Source organism: Andrographis paniculata, unplaced genomic scaffold (assembly GCF_009805555.1).
Source record: "Andrographis paniculata isolate CXL003 unplaced genomic scaffold, ASM980555v1 Contig80END, whole genome shotgun sequence".
Taxonomy (NCBI): domain Eukaryota; kingdom Viridiplantae; phylum Streptophyta; class Magnoliopsida; order Lamiales; family Acanthaceae; genus Andrographis; species Andrographis paniculata.
In genome coordinates this window covers 1330266-1350079 of record NW_026137618.1, presented here as the reverse complement: position 1 = coordinate 1350079, position 19814 = coordinate 1330266, and the positions used below count along the sequence as shown (strand labels likewise).

At 33.8% G+C, this 19814-nt stretch overlaps 1 long non-coding RNA gene across 1 annotated transcript; it reads left to right on the top strand.

Moving 5' to 3' along the window:
• Window positions 1-1238: 1238 nt before the first annotated feature.
• LOC127241074 (uncharacterized) lies at window positions 1239-5068 on the top strand. The gene is made up of 3 exons (XR_007836451.1): window positions 1239-1632; window positions 4550-4689; window positions 4783-5068. It is a non-coding gene; the product is annotated as an uncharacterized LOC127241074 (long non-coding RNA).
• The last annotated feature ends 14746 nt before the right edge of the window (window positions 5069-19814 follow it).

The following is a 19814-nucleotide window of genomic DNA, read 5'->3' as shown; positions in this document are numbered from 1 at the left end:
ACCTAACTATGATTTTATAAAAATGTATAAAATTAAAAAAGATTTACAGCTCTTTTGTTTTTGTTTTTTTTTTTTTTTTTGTTCATGATTTGTAGGGGGTTGGAGTTGGTGGTGGTTCTGAAATGAAAATATTTGTCTGATTTTTCAAGCTTTCAATCAATACATATTTGGAAAACACAATATTCCTTCGTAGTGATTTTATAGTTTGTTTTAATCTCATTTATTTTTTTGTTGGCTTTCGTGAAATTTGGAAGGCATTTAATTGGAAGTTGTTGATGAAACGATGACATATTCTAAAAATATATAAAATATTAAATATAGGAGTTTCTTTGATGAATTTTATAATTTTGTTTTTATTATTGGAAAATTGTAAAATGGATGAAAGTGGATTTAAGTCCCACGTAGTGTTGGCCTAACAAATTTTTCTTTAGATTTATGCCTTTTTAAATTTTCACTAATAGTTTTGTCTTATTTTTTGTTCTCACCTTAACTTTAGTTCTTGGTTAGGACCTCAACCCAGTCCCAATGAAATTCACTAATTTTCAAGTTTAGGACCAACTAGTGACATATATATATATATATATTAATTTACTAGTTTTATTTATTTAATATAATTAAAAGTTTGAAGTGAGATGTGAACATACCTGAAGGCAAGAGACTACAGCATGGATTTATTTCCTTAGGCGAACCTAAATAAAAATGCCAAAAACCTAATACTCACTACCAAAAAATTGATTTTTTGTAGCGCCTAAAGTACCCGTAACAATAAGTTTGTTACAAAAAGAAGTTTTTGTTGCAAAATTAATCGATACAAAAAGTTATTTTCGGTAGTCAACTTTTTTTTTTCCTTTGCTTCGATAAGTTATCCGTAACAAATAAATATGGGACAATATGTCGTCCTATATATGTCTTTGTTACATAATTCAAACCGTAATAAAAAATCAATATTTTAATTATAAAAATAGAAAAATTCATATAAAATTATTTTGAAATTTAAGAAAAAAATAATCATTTGTTTTGATAATTATCTGTAACAACTACATATTAAACGAAATATTATCTAACTAATTATGTTTGTTATGCGCTTAGATTGTAACAAAAAGATTAATCTTATAATTATAAATAAAAATTTTAAAAAATATAAATATATTTTAAAATTCAATAAATAAATAAATAAAGTCATTGAAAAAGTATACTAAGACAAAATTCACATCAATTCAAAAGAGTTTTCCCCAAAATCGATTCTTTCCCATCCCGAGACCCCAATCGACGGTGCCCTCGAGGGCTCGACCATCTACTCCTCTTCCTCTCACCACCGTCCAATCACCGGCGACACTTCAACAGGTCAACGCTGCACCACTGCTCCCCTTCACCATCGCGCCGGCCTCTGCCCAAACCCGATGCCCCACCACCCCCAGCCGTGGAACGCCGCCCAGACCATCTCCGTTCCGCCACCACTCGTCAACGCGACCACAGCCTCTCCGTCCACCATCGTCTCCTGGACCGAGCTAAGGCCACCGCGAACCATCACCCTACCTCTCAGTCCCCACCACCGTGGCCGCGCCTTCTCCCAGCCCAACAAATCCAACCGATGCCGTCATCTCCTCCTCTAATTTAGAATTGTTTGTTTGGGTATTATTCTATCTTCCCCTTCATTTGATTATGAGGTAAAATTGTTCCAATTGTGCTTTATGTATGGACACTGATTTTTGTGAAATTTCTTTTTTTGTTCCCCTCTTCTCAGTCACGATGATAAGGTTAATTGTTCTTATTGTGTTTGATTTAAGATTGGTATTTATTTTTAAGGAATTTCGGCCTGGTTAGAACATTGGTGTGATATAGGGGCATGTAGTTAGTTGCTTTGAACTGATAATGCCTAAGTGACAACTTCGAATTGAATTTAGTTTTTCTTGGGAGTTCTTGTTCTTGTTTTGTGGTTTCTAGTTGATGTTTTGTGAAATCAGCTTATTTTTAGGCATATTCGATGATTTTGATTGATATTTCATAATGATAGGCATTATTATTTCTAACTTGAATATAATCTTCTTCTTTGAATTATTGTTTGTGGTTGCAAAAAGTTTTGATGGTGGATTCAAATATGAAACCTTTCAGCTTAAATTAAACTTTGAAGTAATATTTGTGAGGTAAATTGTCTTTGTTGGGCTTAATTTGAGGTTTACTTTTGAGGTTGGTATTGATTTTTATAATGGAATTCAATTTCCCTTCTGTTAGCAGGTATAAGATGGTTGTCTATTGTTTTTTGAATTTCTATTGATATAATGAAGTGAATAAGCATTGGTGGTGACTCGAGTGTTTCCTTTGGAATCCATTTTGTATAGTTTTTAGGTGTTTCTGTATTAAATAAATCACAATGAACAATTGTTTCGAGGATCTACAGAGTAATGATAGGATGATGGCTCTTCTTAAATGAATTTAAAGGCTTTGAAATAATATATGATTTTCTACTTAGCTTTGTGAAAGAAGAATTCTTCGTTGTCTTCCCACTTCTAGGTGAAATTTGTTTTTTTTAAATGGTTAAAAAAAAAGTGAGTAATTGCAAACACACTTTTAATGATTTTATGTTTTCTAGTTTTCTTTTATGGAAAATGCACAAATGAACTATCCTTTTTATTTTTTATTTTCATTATGAAGAGTTTTCATATAATTTCGCACTAACTTATTAAGAGTTTACATTTATTTTGCACTTTTAGTTATTCCTCTATAAAATTCCAGATGATGATTTTATATATTTTTTGAGTTGTTGTGTGATATATTGGCTTATAGGCTGTTCTCATTTACGATTTTAGTTAAATTAGATTGTGCTATACCTAATGATTGCAATGTGCATTTCGATCGATGTTGGAATTAGTTTTAGCCATTGCCCTTGCGCTAAATATGTTTGGTTAAATGTCTTTTAGCTGTTGTTGCATTTTGCTTTGGGAAAAATTAAAAGCTACTAATGACTTGTTGTTTGGTTTAACTATAGTTCCTCCTCAGTGTCAACTGTAAATGTTCGAGGGCGGAGAAAAATTCAAGTGTGAGAAAATTATGATTAGCCCCAATAATAAAATTTCTCTGCTTATAATACAGGCGTTCATCTTTGAAGGGGAGTATGTATGGCTATTTATTTCTAATATTGGCTATGATAATTCGTGTTGTAGTTATTTAGACTTAGTGTAGTCTAATCTGTATTTTGCATCCTACTAGCATTGTAAGTTCACTAGATTAGTTTGTTATATATTAGAGTAGTAAGTAATTTAGTATAGATTCATCCATGCTATGTTAGTATTTGGTTTAGTTTTGGTCTTCTAGGTTTAGTCCTTAGCCTAGCATTAGTTCTCTCATTACTTTAGTTGTAGTCATATTTGTTAGATAGTTTGCAAGTAGTTTAATATTAGCATAAGAGAAACTAGATTTAAGTCAATATATAGCTTAATTAATTTGATTAGTGTAACTCTGTTTAATTTTGTCTGTTGCTATTGTAGGAATAATTAATCAAGCTAGTTTACTTTTTATTTTTGTTGCCGTCTGCTGCATATTTTTGTTGTGTGACCTTGTTTGGTTGCTAGTTGTTCGATGTATAATCCTTTTATATAGAAGTATAGTAGTTGTTGTTGGTTAGTGATAGATATAGTTATGTTGTTAGGTTCAGTTTCCGAGTCCTTAGGATATTGTAGTCTAATAGTTTAGCTAGTTGTTCGTATAACTCATTGTTGCTAACCACTTTAATTGTGCTTGCCACCATGGATGATTTGCCGGTATAATCTACAAACATACTTTTGGTTTGTTGGAGCTTTGCTTCAATGCTGCATTAGGTTGGTTGTAATTTATAACTTGCAACTTAGGCAATATTGATCTTTTAGCCTACTAATTTGTTATAGCATAATTTTACTTAGCTTGCTCCGTTGTATGAAATTATTTTTATTGTAGTAATTGTGTATAAGTTTATGGTTGTTTGATCTCAAATTTGTAGTTAGGAGAGATAGCTGACTTATATGTTCCACGAAATTTTTTATTCTTGAACAATTTTTTTCCTTTATTGTATATGTTTGTGTTGCAATCATGCTCTAGTTCCAAATATTCCATGTAAAGAAATATTTGAGGCCATTTAATTGTACAACGTGAAATGGACATAAAATGGATCCTGTGTAAGATTGTTATATCTAGCTTCTGGTTATATCGTTGTAGGGCATGTCTATTTTGGGTTTAAGGTAGTTGTATGGTTGAACTTTATTTGTAGGGCTTGATTGGTGGTTACTTGGTTGCTATTGGGGAGCTGTGTTCGTTTTTTTTACTGAAGGATTGTCCATCTATGATCGTGGTGATTTATAATTATTAGTATATGTGTAAGGGGAGTTGGCCCTTATGGTCCATGTTGTGTTATTTATTTTCATAATGTTCAGGGGTCAGCCTATTTTATTAGTGCTTTTCGAGTTTATTTATTATTATACTTGTATTTAAGATAGGGTCCCTAGATCAAGCTAAAGCGTAAGTTTTATTTTATTATATTCATCCTCGTAACTAGCGCTCGTTTAATCTATTTATATAGGTGATACCCTAGCCATTGTTAAGGTGTATGTTACAGCTGTAATGGTCCCGGAGACCGCACTTATCCTCCCAACTAATGCTGGAGCGAAAATTCTCGGTGATGTACTCGACGGAGATAATATCGAGTGGATTTTCAAGGACGTACGGAATTTTTTATTTACTTTATTCTTTTGGAAATTAAATTACTTCATTTTCTGTAATAAATGCTTATATATTATTAAAAACACATTGCAGTTGGTTCGCCGCCCGTGATTGCAGCCTCCATGATTCTGCACTCGACTAGCTGAGTCATTCACAGTAGTGTTTATGAGTTGCCCTTAAGATCGTACTTCCGTATGATATTAGAATTATCTATTTATGTATTACTTTTGGGTTTTGCGTATCGTTATTTAGTAGGTTGTTATGTTGGTGTACGGATTGGTGTTTTGTTGTGATGTTTTGTTAACACCGTTGACGACTAATATTTTATTTTTGGCTGGACTATGAACATCGTTGTATTGATGACCATGTGTAGTATTTTGATGGATTTAGAAACAATTATGATAAGATTAAGTTTTAAATTATTTGTCTCGCAGATTAATAATACAGACAAATGGAATTTATTTATGGAGACAAAACTACAATGCCACACAGGGACGTCTTTTGTAGCATATTCTTAGTTACGAACAGTGGCCGGTACAAATGGTAATGAATGGTTGCCTGACTTTTGTCATGATTTTTTGTTGCGGAGGGGGCAGTCCTTTCATAATGTATTGTTGTTACGGACACATCTTGTAACAAGAAGTTTTCTGACAAGATTAGACATTTGTAACGCATTTGTTGCTTCGGACATATGTCGTAACAAATATTTTTCTGACACTATTCAACTTTTGTTTCGCAGTATTTGTGTCGGATATTTGTCGGTTCAAAAACATGATTGATGTTTTTGTTACATACCAAAAACCGTAACAAATATAATTAACACGTTCTTATTTTGAGAGTTGACCACCTAATATTTGTTACGGATTTTGTTGCGACACGAGCTTTTTGAACTGCGATTTTTCGTAGCGGTCATAATCCGTAACAAAGTCGACACAAAAAACTATTTTGCACAAAAAATGGGTTTTAGTTACGAATATTAGATCGTTACAAAAAGACCTTTTTTTTTTTTTGGTAGTGACTTCTTTTTTTGTTATAAATTTATTGGTAGAAACTTTATATTGATTATAGATTAAATCAATTGTATAATATGGATAAATATCGAATTGAAAACTATGAATCCTAAATCAAAGAAAATTAATATAAGTAAATAAAATGGTACGAAAATGATAGTCAAGATTTTATGTCTAAGTTAAGAATATGGCAAATAAAATTATGTATTTGATCCAATTACTTTGATTATTGTATCTCGATAAAACTAAAATTGCATCTTCCAGAGATTGAAGCCAAAGATGCTTCGAATTCAGATGCTCCACAAAGTGTAGAAAAGATGTATAGAAATAGACATTAGTGTCGATTTCTCAAAGTGTACTTTGCGGATGAACTTCGACAACATCCTGCAGGAAACTGATGGATTCCTCAACATTTTCCATTAGCTTTTTTGTTTAGATGATGAGGACCGAGTTCAGAAGCCTTCTGGAGGACCGAGTTCAGAAGCATGCTAAATCAAACCAAATTAAACTAGTAGCCTCCGTCAATGTTGCGGCGACAGAACCAATTCGATATTCTCTCAGAACTTCATCTGTGTTAGGAAGTGTTGAAAGAGGAATACAAGAACAAATTGAGTAGGCTAGGAAAAGATGCTTTGAAAGATATATTTTCTAATTTTTGTGTTGTTTGATATCAAATGATGAACATGGATGCATATTTATAGGTCCAAAGGTACATCTAGATGCATTTATGATTAATTAGATGCATGCATGACCTTTGAACTACATTTATGCATATTTTAAATAGATACATGTACATTTTTATATGGATTCATTATTAGATACATGTATGCATTGATTGAAAATATCAAATTAATAATTCAAACAAGAAGCACTCCTTCCCATAAATATTTCAGGGAGTTGATATCATAGGATTTTGCTCGTCAATACCGGAAACATCATCAATTCGCTCGTCTTCTTTCCCTTCCTCTTTTGCAGCCTGACAATGCCTTTCTCATGAAGTTTATTTTTTCCAACAGTCTTTCAATATCTTCATGGACACACTTACCAAGTATAGGCATCAAAGTTTGTGAGAGTAGCCTGCGGATCACAGTATTGACTTTATGGGCAGCCAGGGCCATTTCCCTTAGCAAACTTTCCACTTCTTGGCTGAAAAACTTTAAAAAAGTCGTTGAAGAAATGGATGGCTTCCTCCACAGGACCATAGCTTCCACTTGTTTTGTGTTTAGAGACCGGCGGCCACCCTGAGCAACCTTGTCAACGATTTTCTGAAGATTTATTACATAAGCCACGGATTGACAAGTAGGCCCCGTCATTCTTGCAATGAAAGTAGCAATTTGATATTTTACCTCATGTTCTATATCAGAAACATGAATTGAAATCTCATTTCCGAACTGGTGTTGCTCCTCCCATATTTTCTTTGCCGAATCAATGACATACTCACTGATAATACTTCACAGTAATTGATTGCAATTGTTGTTACACATCCACGATCAATATGTCATATATACACAATAAAACCACTAACTAAACCAAAGAACTTAAAGAATCTTTTATTAAACGAAAGCAAATGTTTGGACTCAGGTTACCCAAACTAATATCGATCCTAAAACCCACTATAACGCACAATATCAACCCAAACACAACCGACATCCACGGAAACGCAACAAACATGCGAACCAAACCACGATCTAACGAAAACACAAGCGATTTTAAGCCTAATCCTTCCCAACAGACAATATAATCAATACACTGTAAAGGAAAGCTCGAAATCGTAAATCAAACCGAGGAACAGCCTCAGCACAGGCTGTTTATCGATGAGCTCAGTCGAACCAATCGAATCGCCGGACAGATCACCGGAGAAACCCAAGGAAGATCGCTGGAGTTGCCGTCGTCGATTAGGGCTTCTAGAGAGAAGATTAGAGAATCGGGGAGAGAGAATGTGAGGATGAGTGAGTGTATGTATGTATATCTCTGAACCGGGCCCCTCCCCCTCTTCATATATCAGACAGAACTGGACCGGGTTCGGTTCTTGGGCGGTTCAGCTATGGACCGCCGGTTTCACAAAGAACCGGATCTGGTTCGGGTCACTGGATCCGGGTTTCGGGTAGTGCGGGTTTGTGCATTACCGGCCTCACTTGTCATTGGCCAAAAATAACTCCACAATCTCCACCTTTTTGGGCATAGAGAAAGATGCACATCATGGGCGTCATCACGGTCCGAGCAATGATCGCTTTCAATCTTTTAACCTGCGGACTTACCTACCAAGATTAGAATTCTCAAAACAAAACAAACAAAAAAAAATTTCCATTCCAACACCCAAAAAAACAGAAACAGAACCAAAACCAGGGAAAAGGAAAAAAAAAGTAAATTACAGTTTGAAAAAACCAAATTCTAATCAAAAGTATCAATGTACACCGTTTTCTTACACAAGTTAAATTTTGAAAACGACAAAACTTTAGTCCCCATGTCCGCAGGGTTATATTCAGTTGGAATTTTTTCAAGTTTCAAAAGCCCTTTTGACACAATATCGCGTATAAAATGAAACCTAACATCTATATGTTTAGTTCGGTCATGAAAGGGTTTTTACAAAGTTGGATCCCCGATTGACTATCTGAAAAACAGTTACATCATTTTCCAAATATCCAATTTCACTTAACAGGCCTTTTAACCATAAAGCTTCTTTTAATGCTTCCGTTATAGCCATATATTCAGATTCGGTAGTAGAAAGAGCAACTATATGTTGGAGTTGAGACTTCCAACTAACACATGAACCACATAGTGTAAAGATATAAGATGTAGTTGATTTCCTAGAATCTCTATCATTAGCATAATTGGAATCCACATACCCATTTAGTTTAATCTCACTTATGTGTTTACCAAAAACTAAACCAACATCCATAGTACCAACCAAATATCTAAACACACATTTTAATGCATTCCAATGTTCCACACCCGGATTAGCCATATAGCGACTCAAGCAACTAATGGCATATGCTAAATCGGGTCTAATACACACCATTAGGTACATGATGGAGCCTATGGCATTAGAGTAAGGAACATTCTTCATGTAAATCACATCACTTTCAGATTTTGGACATTGTTCTTTAGTTAAAATGAAATTAAATGCTAAAGGGACTGTTGAGCATTTTGCATCACATTGAAAACTTTTTCAGAATTTTCTTAATATAAGAAGATTGGTTAAGAAACAACATATTCTCTCTTCTATTCCTCACTATATTCATGCCAAGTATTACTTTTGCATCCCCTAAATGTTTCATATCAAATTTCTTGCTTAAACAATTTTTCACATGATTTATTGACTCCAAACAAGGACCCATCAACAACATATCATCAACATACAACAGTAAGAATATAGGATGTTTACATGCTATCTTAAAATATAAGCAATGGTCAAAGTTACTTCTAATGAATTCCATAGATCTCATACATTTATCAAATTTTAAGTTCCATTGCCTAGGGGACTGTTTTAATCCATAGAGTGATTTCTTTAAAAGAAAAACATGATTTGTTTTATTTTTATCAAGATAACATTCCAGTTGTTTCATGTATATCTTCTCAACTAAATCACCATGTAAAAATGTTGTTTTTACATATAATTGTATCAATTCCCAATCAAAATAAGCAACCAAAGTAAGCATGCATCTTATAGTGGAATATTTAACAACCGGCGCAAATATCTCATTGTAATCTATATCCCTTAGCAACTAATCTAGCTTTAAATCTAACTCCATTTTCATCTTGTTTTACTTTATACAACCATTTACATTCAATTACAGAATAGTTAGGCAATCTTTGCACCAAATTTCAAGTATTATTATCATATAGTGATTTCATCTCTTCATTCATAGCCTTAACCCATTCATTTCTATGTTTAGAGTTTATTGCCTCATGGTATGACTTTGGTTCATTCCCATCTAATGACTCAAACACATTATGAACTAATGAAGTAACATCAAAGTCATTCAATCTAGATGGAAGTCTAATGTTCCGCCTACTTCTATCCCTAGTTAATTGATAATTCTCAAGATTATAAGGTTCAACATCAGCAAGATCAGAAACAGAAACTTCACTTAAATTTCCAGGACTGCTGCCTGGTCCAGATTCAGCAACTTCTGTGCTGTAATCTGGATCAGCACTGGCTGTATCAAAAATAGCCTCATTTGGAGCAAAATTCTCACTTAATTCAGCCTCTTCTTCGGCTGGATTAAAATGAATTTGCTCCACCTCGCTTGGAGTATTATTTGAGTTACTTATTATTGAATTTTCATCAATTTTGAACTGATTTTCTTTCAAACAGGGCATTTCAGTTTCATTAAATGCTACATCTCGACTAATAAATGTTTTAAAACCAGGCTTTGAATTTAACCACAACCTATATCCCTTTACTCCTTCGGGATATCCTAGAAAGACACATTTCTCAGCCCTAGGCTCAAGTTTATCACTTAAAACATGTGCAAACACTGAACAGCCAAAGACTCTTAGATTTGACAAATCTATATGTCTACCACTCCAAATAGACTCGGGACAAGCACCTTTTAAAGGTACTGAGGGAGATCTATTTATTAGGTAGGTGGCTGTTTTAACAGCCTCGCCCCAAAAACTCTTTGATAAACCCGAAGAAGCTAATAAGCTTCGAACTCTTTCCAATAAAGTTCGGTTCATCTTTCAGCAACCCTATTTTGTTGGGGGTTGTAAGAGGCTGTTTTATGCCTTCTTATTCCATTTTCAATACAAAAATTATCAAACCATGTATTGCAAAATTCCAAACCATTATCAGTCCTTAAGCACTTAATCCTCTTTCCCGTTTGATTTTCAATTTCAATTTTCCAGTTTTTAAAAGTCTCAAATACATCAGATTTCTTTTTCAGCAAAAAAAAACCCAAACTTTTCTTTAAAAATCATCAATTATAGACAAGAAATATCTTCTCCCTCCATGTGTGGGTTCACTTCAAGGACCCCACACATCCGAGTGAAGATATTGTAAGCAATCTCTTGAAAAAATTATGTTTTCGGTTGGTTTTTTAGGAAATGAAACTTTATGGTGTTTTCCATAAATGCAATTTTCACAAAATGGTAAAGCTGAAAGTTTTTCAAGACCAAAATATCCAGATTTTTGTAAAATCTCTAACCCTCTATTACTCAAATGACCCAATCTTCTATGCCACAACACAGTGTTATCCTTTACAACATTAACGCACAATTCAGATTTAATTTCAGGCACAGCAGTCACCACATAGAGGTTATTCCTCAAAACAACCTTGAAAATAACTAAAGAACCCTTTGTAATTTTCATAAAATTCATTCCCCATTTCCCCTCTAATCCTAGAGAAGACAAACCAGCACAAGAAAGCAAATTGTTTGACAAATTTGGAACATGTCTCACATTGCAAAGTTTCAACACATTTCCAGAACTAAATCTTAACATAACAGTCTCTATTCCCATGACTTTACAAACCCTATTATTAGCCATTGTAACATTGCAATTTGAAAGAGTTTTGTAATCACAAAAAAATTCCTTAAAAGGAGTCATATGATAGGTACAAGCCGAGTCTAATAACCCCTCATTTTTGTTAAAATCTGTTATATTTGAACAATCAGTTGTTACAGCAAACACTTCACCCACACATTCATCATGTAATATCAAGTTTGCTTGCTCATTTAAAGTAGCATTCATAGGGGCTGTTCCTATGTTCAAATTTTTGTTATTGTTTGCATTGTTTCTATCTTTCTTAGGGCAGTTCCTAATGAAATGTGAGGGATCCCCACAATTAAAGCACCTTCTAATGAACTTAGAGGGTGTTTGTGACCTATTTCTTGACTTACTTCTAGGTTTCTTCTTATATTGACTATTGTAGGAGCTGTTTCCATGTTTATTAGTATTAAAAGAAGAACCATTCTTGTTAGGCCTAAAAGGAGATTTACCCCTAACATGCATGACTTCACCATGTGATTGTTTGTTAGATTTATTAAGTTGCAAGTCTACTTCCTTACATTTTAGACCATTTATAACCACATCAAGTGTAATTACATCCCTACCATATTTTATTGCTGATTTTACATCTGAATATGAACTATGAATGACATTTAACAAGACAATAAAGCTGTAATTATCTATTGTTTTATCCCCTGTAAGTTTAATATCTTGAATTAATTTGGTAAAACCATCTAAATTTTCATCTATTGACTTTGAAAGGTCTAATTTGTAACTAAAAAACTTTTCTAAAAGATGTATTCTATTTGGAAGAGAAATTTCAGTATACATTTCATTCAACTTGTCCCACAAGTCCTTGGCTGATTCATAAACTCCTAGTTTTCTTATTACAGAATCAGCTAAGTTCAAGATAATACAAGATGATGCAAGTTCATCCAGCTCATTCCTCTTTGCAGTAGGAATATCAGCTGCTGGAGCAACTTCCACAGCTTTTATTAATCTTTGGGTTACAAGAACACTTCTCATTTTTTGTTTCCAAATAACAAAATCAGATTTTCCATCAAAAGATTGTATATTAAAATAGTTTTGACCTGCCATTTTACTGATTTTAGAAAATATCTCACTGTATTTTTAAAAAACAGTGCAGATTTTCACAAAATTGATTTTAAACAATCAACCAGCTTCTGGTTTTGCTTAGGTAAACCAGAATTTGCAAACAACCTCAATTTTGTCTTATTAATATCAACCAATCCTTGAGTTAGTTTCTTTTGAAAACCAACTTTTAGCGTAGTTAATATTACTAACTGAAAAACAGTTATCTAACTAATTCACAACTAGACTTGACAACTAACCACTCAACAACCACAACAAATCACTTAACAAACAGCCAAACAACTAACAGCCACAACAATTCACCCAAACAGCCAACTAAAACCTCAAAACAGCCGATTAAACTCTCAATAAGCCAATTTTAAAAAGAACAAGCACAGCACAGCACTCAAATAGCACATTAACAGCTGGTATTTGAATGAAATTTTACCCACTCCTTGCTCCGCAACAGTTCTTTGGCGTTCTTTTTGTAATCCAGGCCACTTCACCCATCAAAACTTGTTCACTGCGCACTTAATAAACAGATTAGTAAAGTTTGGATGGTTTAACTAACAAATCAACCAATATATTGGTGATTTCAAGTCTTAATCTCCTACAAGGCTAACTAAAGCCTTTTCAAGGAGAAATCAAACTTTTCAAGGGTGTTTAACACCACTTCACAAACAAGTTTTCAATCCAGTAATGTTCTCTAACTAGATTTTGCACAGCCTTGAATCTATTTACAAAAAACCTTCTGGTTTTTACAATGAGAACAAGTTGTTCACCATAAATCTCGTTTTTCAACTTTCCAGTAAACTCGAAATGACATATAGGCTCTGATACCACTTGTTGTTACAAATCCAAGATCAATATGTCATATATACACAATAAAACCACTAATTAAACCAAAGAACTTAAAGAATCTTTTATTAAACGAAAGCAAATGTTCGGACTCAGGTTACCCAATCTAATATCGATCCTAAAACCCACTGTAACGCACAATATCAACCCAAACACAACCGACATCCACGGAAACGCAACAAACATGCGAACCAAACCACGATCTAACGAAAACACAAGCGATTTTAAGCCTAATGCTTCCCAACAGACAATATAATCAATACACTGTAAAGGAACGCTCGAAATTGTAAATCAAACCGAGGAACAGCCTCAGCACAGGCTGTTTATCGAAGAGCTCAGTCGAACCAGTCGAATCGCCCGACAGATCACCGGAGAAACCCAAGGAAGATCGTTGGAGTTGCCGTCGTCGATTAGGGTTTTCTAGAGAGAAGATTAGAGAATCGGGGAGAGAGAATGTGAGGATGAGTGAGTGCATGTATGTATATCTCTGAACCGGGCCCCTCCCCCTCTTCATATATCAGAGAGAACCGGACCGGGTTCGGTTTTTGGGCGCTTCAGCTATGGACCGCCGGTTTCACAAAGAACCGGATCTGGTTCGGGTCATTGGATCCGGGTTTCGGGTTTTGCGGGTTTGTGCATTACCGTCCTCACTTGTCATTGACCAAAAATAACTCCATAGCAATGTTAGTATATCTTCAATGCCTGAAAGGATCACGTTCAATAAACGTAATTCAGTAAGTTGAAGCCTGTCAAGAATAGGGAAGTGCTCCGATTCTGCTCTCCAACTCACTAAATCATTATTGGCAATGTCTAATTCTTTCAGGCAAAGAAATTCCCCTCGAACAGGCTTCCAGTCTGACCCCTACATGCCATGAAACATCTTAAGTGTTTCAATACTCAGCAATATCTTCCCATGCCATTCTGCAACCACCCAAAGACAAATGCTTAAACAAATTAGGGAAGGTCATCTTCTCCAAGCAACCTAATATAGTTAAGAGATTCAAGTTTCTGTAGTTGTTCAAGATTAAATAGTGAATAGTTCAGCTGTTTCACGCTCCCCTTAGATCTATTTGAATAGCAAACATTCAATTTCTTTAAATTCGGGATACGATGAATGATTTCCTTGGTACACTTGAAATTACGGATTCCATTTATGGTTTGAAGGTCTTTAAGGACAACAAAATCTTTTCCCACAATAGCAGTGGCTATAGAATCAGGTAGACGAACTTCATATGAAGATAATCGAATGGCTCTTAGTGTTAGCATCTCCCATATCTCTGGAGGTAATTCCTTGACAGATGAGCTTGAAGTTATTAAGCTTTGAAGATTCCAATGTAACTTTAATGTTGAAGGAGGAAAGGATATCACCACATGTAGATCGACACAACGTACTTCTACCAACTGCAAAAATAATGTACCCAAACCAGAAACATAATTTGCAATCTTCATCAAATTATGTATTTTAATATGCGAATACACCGTAGAACAAGCATCACATACTAGAACACCTAGGCTTGTCTTTAAATTCCGTAATTAATAATGCAACATTTTATAACAAGTATAATTAGATTTCTATCAATAAGGGCTTGGTATTGTTGATGCCTTGGACATATTACCTTTGGCTCTTCGATACTTAGAATACCTAGGCTTGTCTTGTGTTTTTGCTACTAGAACTACGTATGCTTGATCCCATTTGGGTACGTAGGCAACCCACCTTGGGCGCAGCTATTTCTAAGGAAAAATTGAATGTTAAAGCTTGTTGATTTATCAATCATATTGAGATTTATTTTTAGTTAAATCAATTATCTAATTCAAGTTTCATTCTGAAATCATTCTTTGGAATAGATTTTATATTATATAAGTTTATTTCTTTTTTATAGCATTTTGATTCTTTAATTTAAGGAATTTTAGTTATATTCTAGAATTTAGTTAGTTACCCCTTCTTAGTTTTTGCTAAATCCGAACGTATTATTATCACGCAGATCTCTATGGATATGATTCATTTCATTATATTACATTAACATTGTGATTGTAGTTAAAAAATAATTATTTGATTGGTCGTGTGACCCGTCATAGAATAACCGGAGCTATGCCATCAAATTTAAATATGACCAAGTCGGATATTGTGATGACCAAGCTTCAATGTGCATACCAGTCCAATGTCATTGGTTTGGCATAAAAGGTATGGACATTTGAATTCCACAACCTGAAATTGCTACAGAAGAAAGGAATAGCATATAATTTACCAAATATTATAGAGGAAAATGGCCGTGTATAGATTGTAAAGGAATTCTAGAATTAGTTCACACCAATATTGTTGGACCAATAAGGACAACATCTCATGGAAGTAACAAATAATTTTTGCATTGCATCAACAACGTTCAAGTATTTTTAATGAGGAAAAATAGAGGCATTCACCATATTTAAAAAAAAAAAAAATCAATAAATTTATATTTTTTTTTTGAAAAGTAAAGTGGATTGTTAAATAAGACATTAAAGTGTGATTGAGGGAAAGAGTACACTTCAAATTCATTCGAGAAGATTTTTTGAAGATGAAGTAATGGCAAGATAACTTACCGTGGGTTATACAATACGAAAAAATAGAGTTTCCGAAAATAAAAATCAAATAGTCCAATAAATGACAAAATCTATGCTGCATGAGTGAAAGCCAAAATTTTATTTCAATGCGTCGGTAAATGCGTGAAAAATTATTTCAATGAGGAAGCAGATTATTAATATAGATAAAATGACTGATACCTTGTTTCCTTCTCAATCCTATAAAAATGTACAGACATTAGATGATTTACTAAGAAAATTGAAACCCGTATGTTATACCCCCGGAGTTGGCACCGGTCATCCGATGTTGAATATAGGTTAAATGTATTGAATAGACTACTCATGTGATTAATGTGTACATTACTTTTTGGAAGCCCTACTGAAAGAACTCTGGAGTTTAGCGTGCTTGCTCTAGAGTGAGGACAGAAGTGCATTGGAAGGACTCGTGTTGACCTGTGGGGCTAGTTTACAATCAAGACATGCTCGGCTTCGCGTGGCTTGAGAGATGTAATACGCCCGGAGTTGGGCCAGTGCTAGGTCAACTTCCATGGATGAGCCGGTGTCATTCTATCAGGGGTTGAATATTGGATTGAATAGACTACTCATGTTAACAATGTGCACATTCCTTTTCAAAAGCCCTGTTGAAAGAACTCTAGAGTTAAACTTGTTTACTTAGAATAATTTGATGACAAAAGTCTCTCATGGTGTGCGTGAGTGAGGACAGAAGCGCACTCAAAGGACTTTTGTTGACTTGTGGGGCTAGTCTACAATCCCAACATGTCTGGCTTGCGGGGCGGGGTGTCACGTTGTACCTATGTTCCATTATCGTTTTTTCCAGATTTTCGTCCTCCGGAGCACTATCCCACTCGCACCAACACCGTCTTGAATTTGACGCACTGACTAGAGGATAAAAATTGCAAAAAAAGCGACACATATAGAATATAATTTGCCATGATGACAATTAAAACATATTCCACATGTATCACTTTTTTGTGATTTTTATCATTGCGCGTGAGATTGTATCCGTCATTGTTGGAGACTCCCGTTTGCCGATATATAATTAATGGCTGTATATAGTGCCATTTTGTTAGCTTGCGTTTACATTATAATTTGGAAAAATGTATACAAATGTATAAATATAAAATTTTACAACTAATTAATTTTAAATATAAATATTTATGCATTTAATAAAACTATCACAATTTTTTTTTTTTGACAAAACTAAGACATTATTTTATTTTGATCAATTAATTGTATGGTCGTGAACTTCAGCAGCAATTATTAAGTTACCAAAGAATAGTCAAGTTTGTCACAATCTCTTTTCATAGAGAATTTAAACAATATTTAATTATTTATTCTTCTGTCACCAAAAATTTTGAAAAATATGATGTAATCTTCCTTGCAACAGCATTTACTATAAATCAATTGTTGTCAAGTTTTAGGGTTAAAAATATTCACTACTATTGTTTTAGTATTTGTTACTAAAAGACCATAACAATGCCAGAATCTCCAGGAACAGACTAGGGTCACGAGATTGTTGCACTGTTCGTTGCTATATAATTATGAAAATGTAATTGGTAGTACATATCTTGTGATTTTTTGTCACCAAAATCATCCCATTTTGGAATAGTAAGTAACAAAATCCATGGAAATCATTCCATGCACATTGACCTATCCAAAACACGCATTAAAAAAGCACCACTACGCATTAACATGGCAACTTCACACTCTTTTTCAGGTGATGGTTGTCCCCTGGTATATGCACTTTGTATTGCTGTATAAATTTACAATGCATTATTTTCCTGTATGAGATTAAATGTGAACATATGTATATGTATACGTATGAGATCGCATGCACGCACACACTACACCTATATATAGTGAGATAGTGCTATAGAACAAAAAAGTTTGTTGTTGCAGATAACCACGGCACTTCAGCTCCATTTGGGCTGCGGAGTTCTACAACAAACTGATGAGTATTCTAGTGCAGCAGATTACATATATTCCATTTTCATCAATGCGATTTGGAGACTTCCTCCACTATTGCATTTTATTGTCACGAAATGATGCAATGTATTTGAAAAGAATTGAGTTATGGCTACACCTTATCTCCTTGAAAGAATTTTTGTGATTCTGCAACTTCTAACTCAGTTGCACTTTCTGGTTCTGTAGAGCTGCCGATCACCATTGCCTTACCTTTGAAAGATATGAAACCATCAATTTAGAAAATATATATGAAATAAATAGCAGGAAAGTGTCTTTGAACTTATAATGTCGTGTTAATTAATGTATTTGGGGAGGTTCATGTGTTACTTGAAATTTAATTTAATTTCATTCTAATTGTGGGATACAATTATGTCATAAAAAGTTCAAGCATAATTTGAAGCTAGATAACAAAAATTTTACCAACTGAAATGCTCTAGCATTTTGTAATTATGTTTCTATGCCTGTTTGGTACATAACTAAACAGGGTTAAAATTATGGTCACAGATTTGTAAAACTGCCATAAAAATGGTAGGCTGACTTTACTTCTAAAACAAGAAGTTGTATGTTGTTTCTTCATTCTAAAAATACTTACGAAATCAAGTTTCATCGGGATTTCTGGAAAACACTCTTCTGTTCTCCAAAGACACCATTTTGGTTAGTTTATCTTCTTCATCTGAGTATTTAAAATCTGCTGTTGTTCCATATTTTTAGGGCAGAAATTTTTCACATAGCGTTTCTTCCAGTAAGCACACAGCTTTCAAAGAAGGTAATTTCAGATATGTGAACGATTTTCTGAATCAAGGCTTGTTTTGGGTCGTAACTTGATCAATGATTCTTTCACTCAAGAATCTCTGTAATGTATTCTAAAAATTTGTGAGAAACCGTATGATTATGCATGTGTTCTTTTTTTTTTTTTTTTATGATTTTGGGAAATTAGGGTTCTTCGTTAACTGCAATGCCCATTTCCGTTGTCTTTATTCAATTTTATTTCTGCCCTTCAGGTTTCCCCCTTTCGTTTTTCACTTCTTTTCAATTTACGATTTTCCCTTGCATCTGATTTGTGAATAAATTTATTTTGAAGAGCAAATTATATTTGGGATTTTAACTTTTTTGGACAAGTACTTACAAATTCTGTGATTCTCTATCAGCAGGTGGTTTTGGATATTCGATTTCAAGGCTACAATTAGATCTGAAAACTCTTTGAATCGATTTAGAATAAGAATTTCACTTTTGAGCTATTATGAAGTTTAGAAGTCAATCATTGTTACAATTTGGAGAATTACATTGAATAATAAATGATTCGAAATGCATGTGGTTAGAGAATAGTTGGAAACAAGATATTTGGCTCCACACATATTCTTGTATAATTTTGCTTGTACATGAAAAGTAGTAGCAATTTTGGCTCCACAAATATTCTTGAATCGAAAATTCAGTTAATATGCATTATGCTATTTACTTATCCTTATACTTGTGGACATCATCAACTTTTGTAAATGAAGTTGTACATGGTAAGAAAAATAATAACTAAGATGTTGCGCAATCTAAATCATATTACGGCACTGCCATAGTTTAGAACCAACATTTAATGATAATTTTCCTCAAAGATTTTTTCGGATTCTTATCAAGTCTTATTTTCCTTTCTCTCATATGTGCTCTTTTTAACTATGAGGATTTTGGATATTCGATTTCAAGGCTGCAATTAGATCGGAAAACTCTTTGAATTGGTTGAGAATAAGAATTTTCACTTTTGAACTATTATGAAGTTTAGAAGGCAATCATTGTTACAATCTGGAGAATTACATTGAATAATAGATGATTCGAAAAGCATGTGGTTAGAGAATAGTTGGAAACAAGCTATTTGGGGATCCATATGTTTATTTAATTTTTTCTGTACACCGAAAGTAGTAGCAATTTTGGCTCCAAAATATTCTTGAATCGGAAATTCAGCTAATATGCATTATGCTATTTACTTATACTTGAGGACATCATCAACTTTTTAAAATGAGATCGTACATGGGAAGAAAAATAGTAACTCAGATGTTGCGCAACCTAACATATTACGGCACCACCATAATTTAGAACCAACATTTAATGATAATATTCCTCAAAGATTTTTTCTGGATTCTTATCAAGTCTTATTTTCCTTTCTCTCATATGTGTTCTTGTTAACT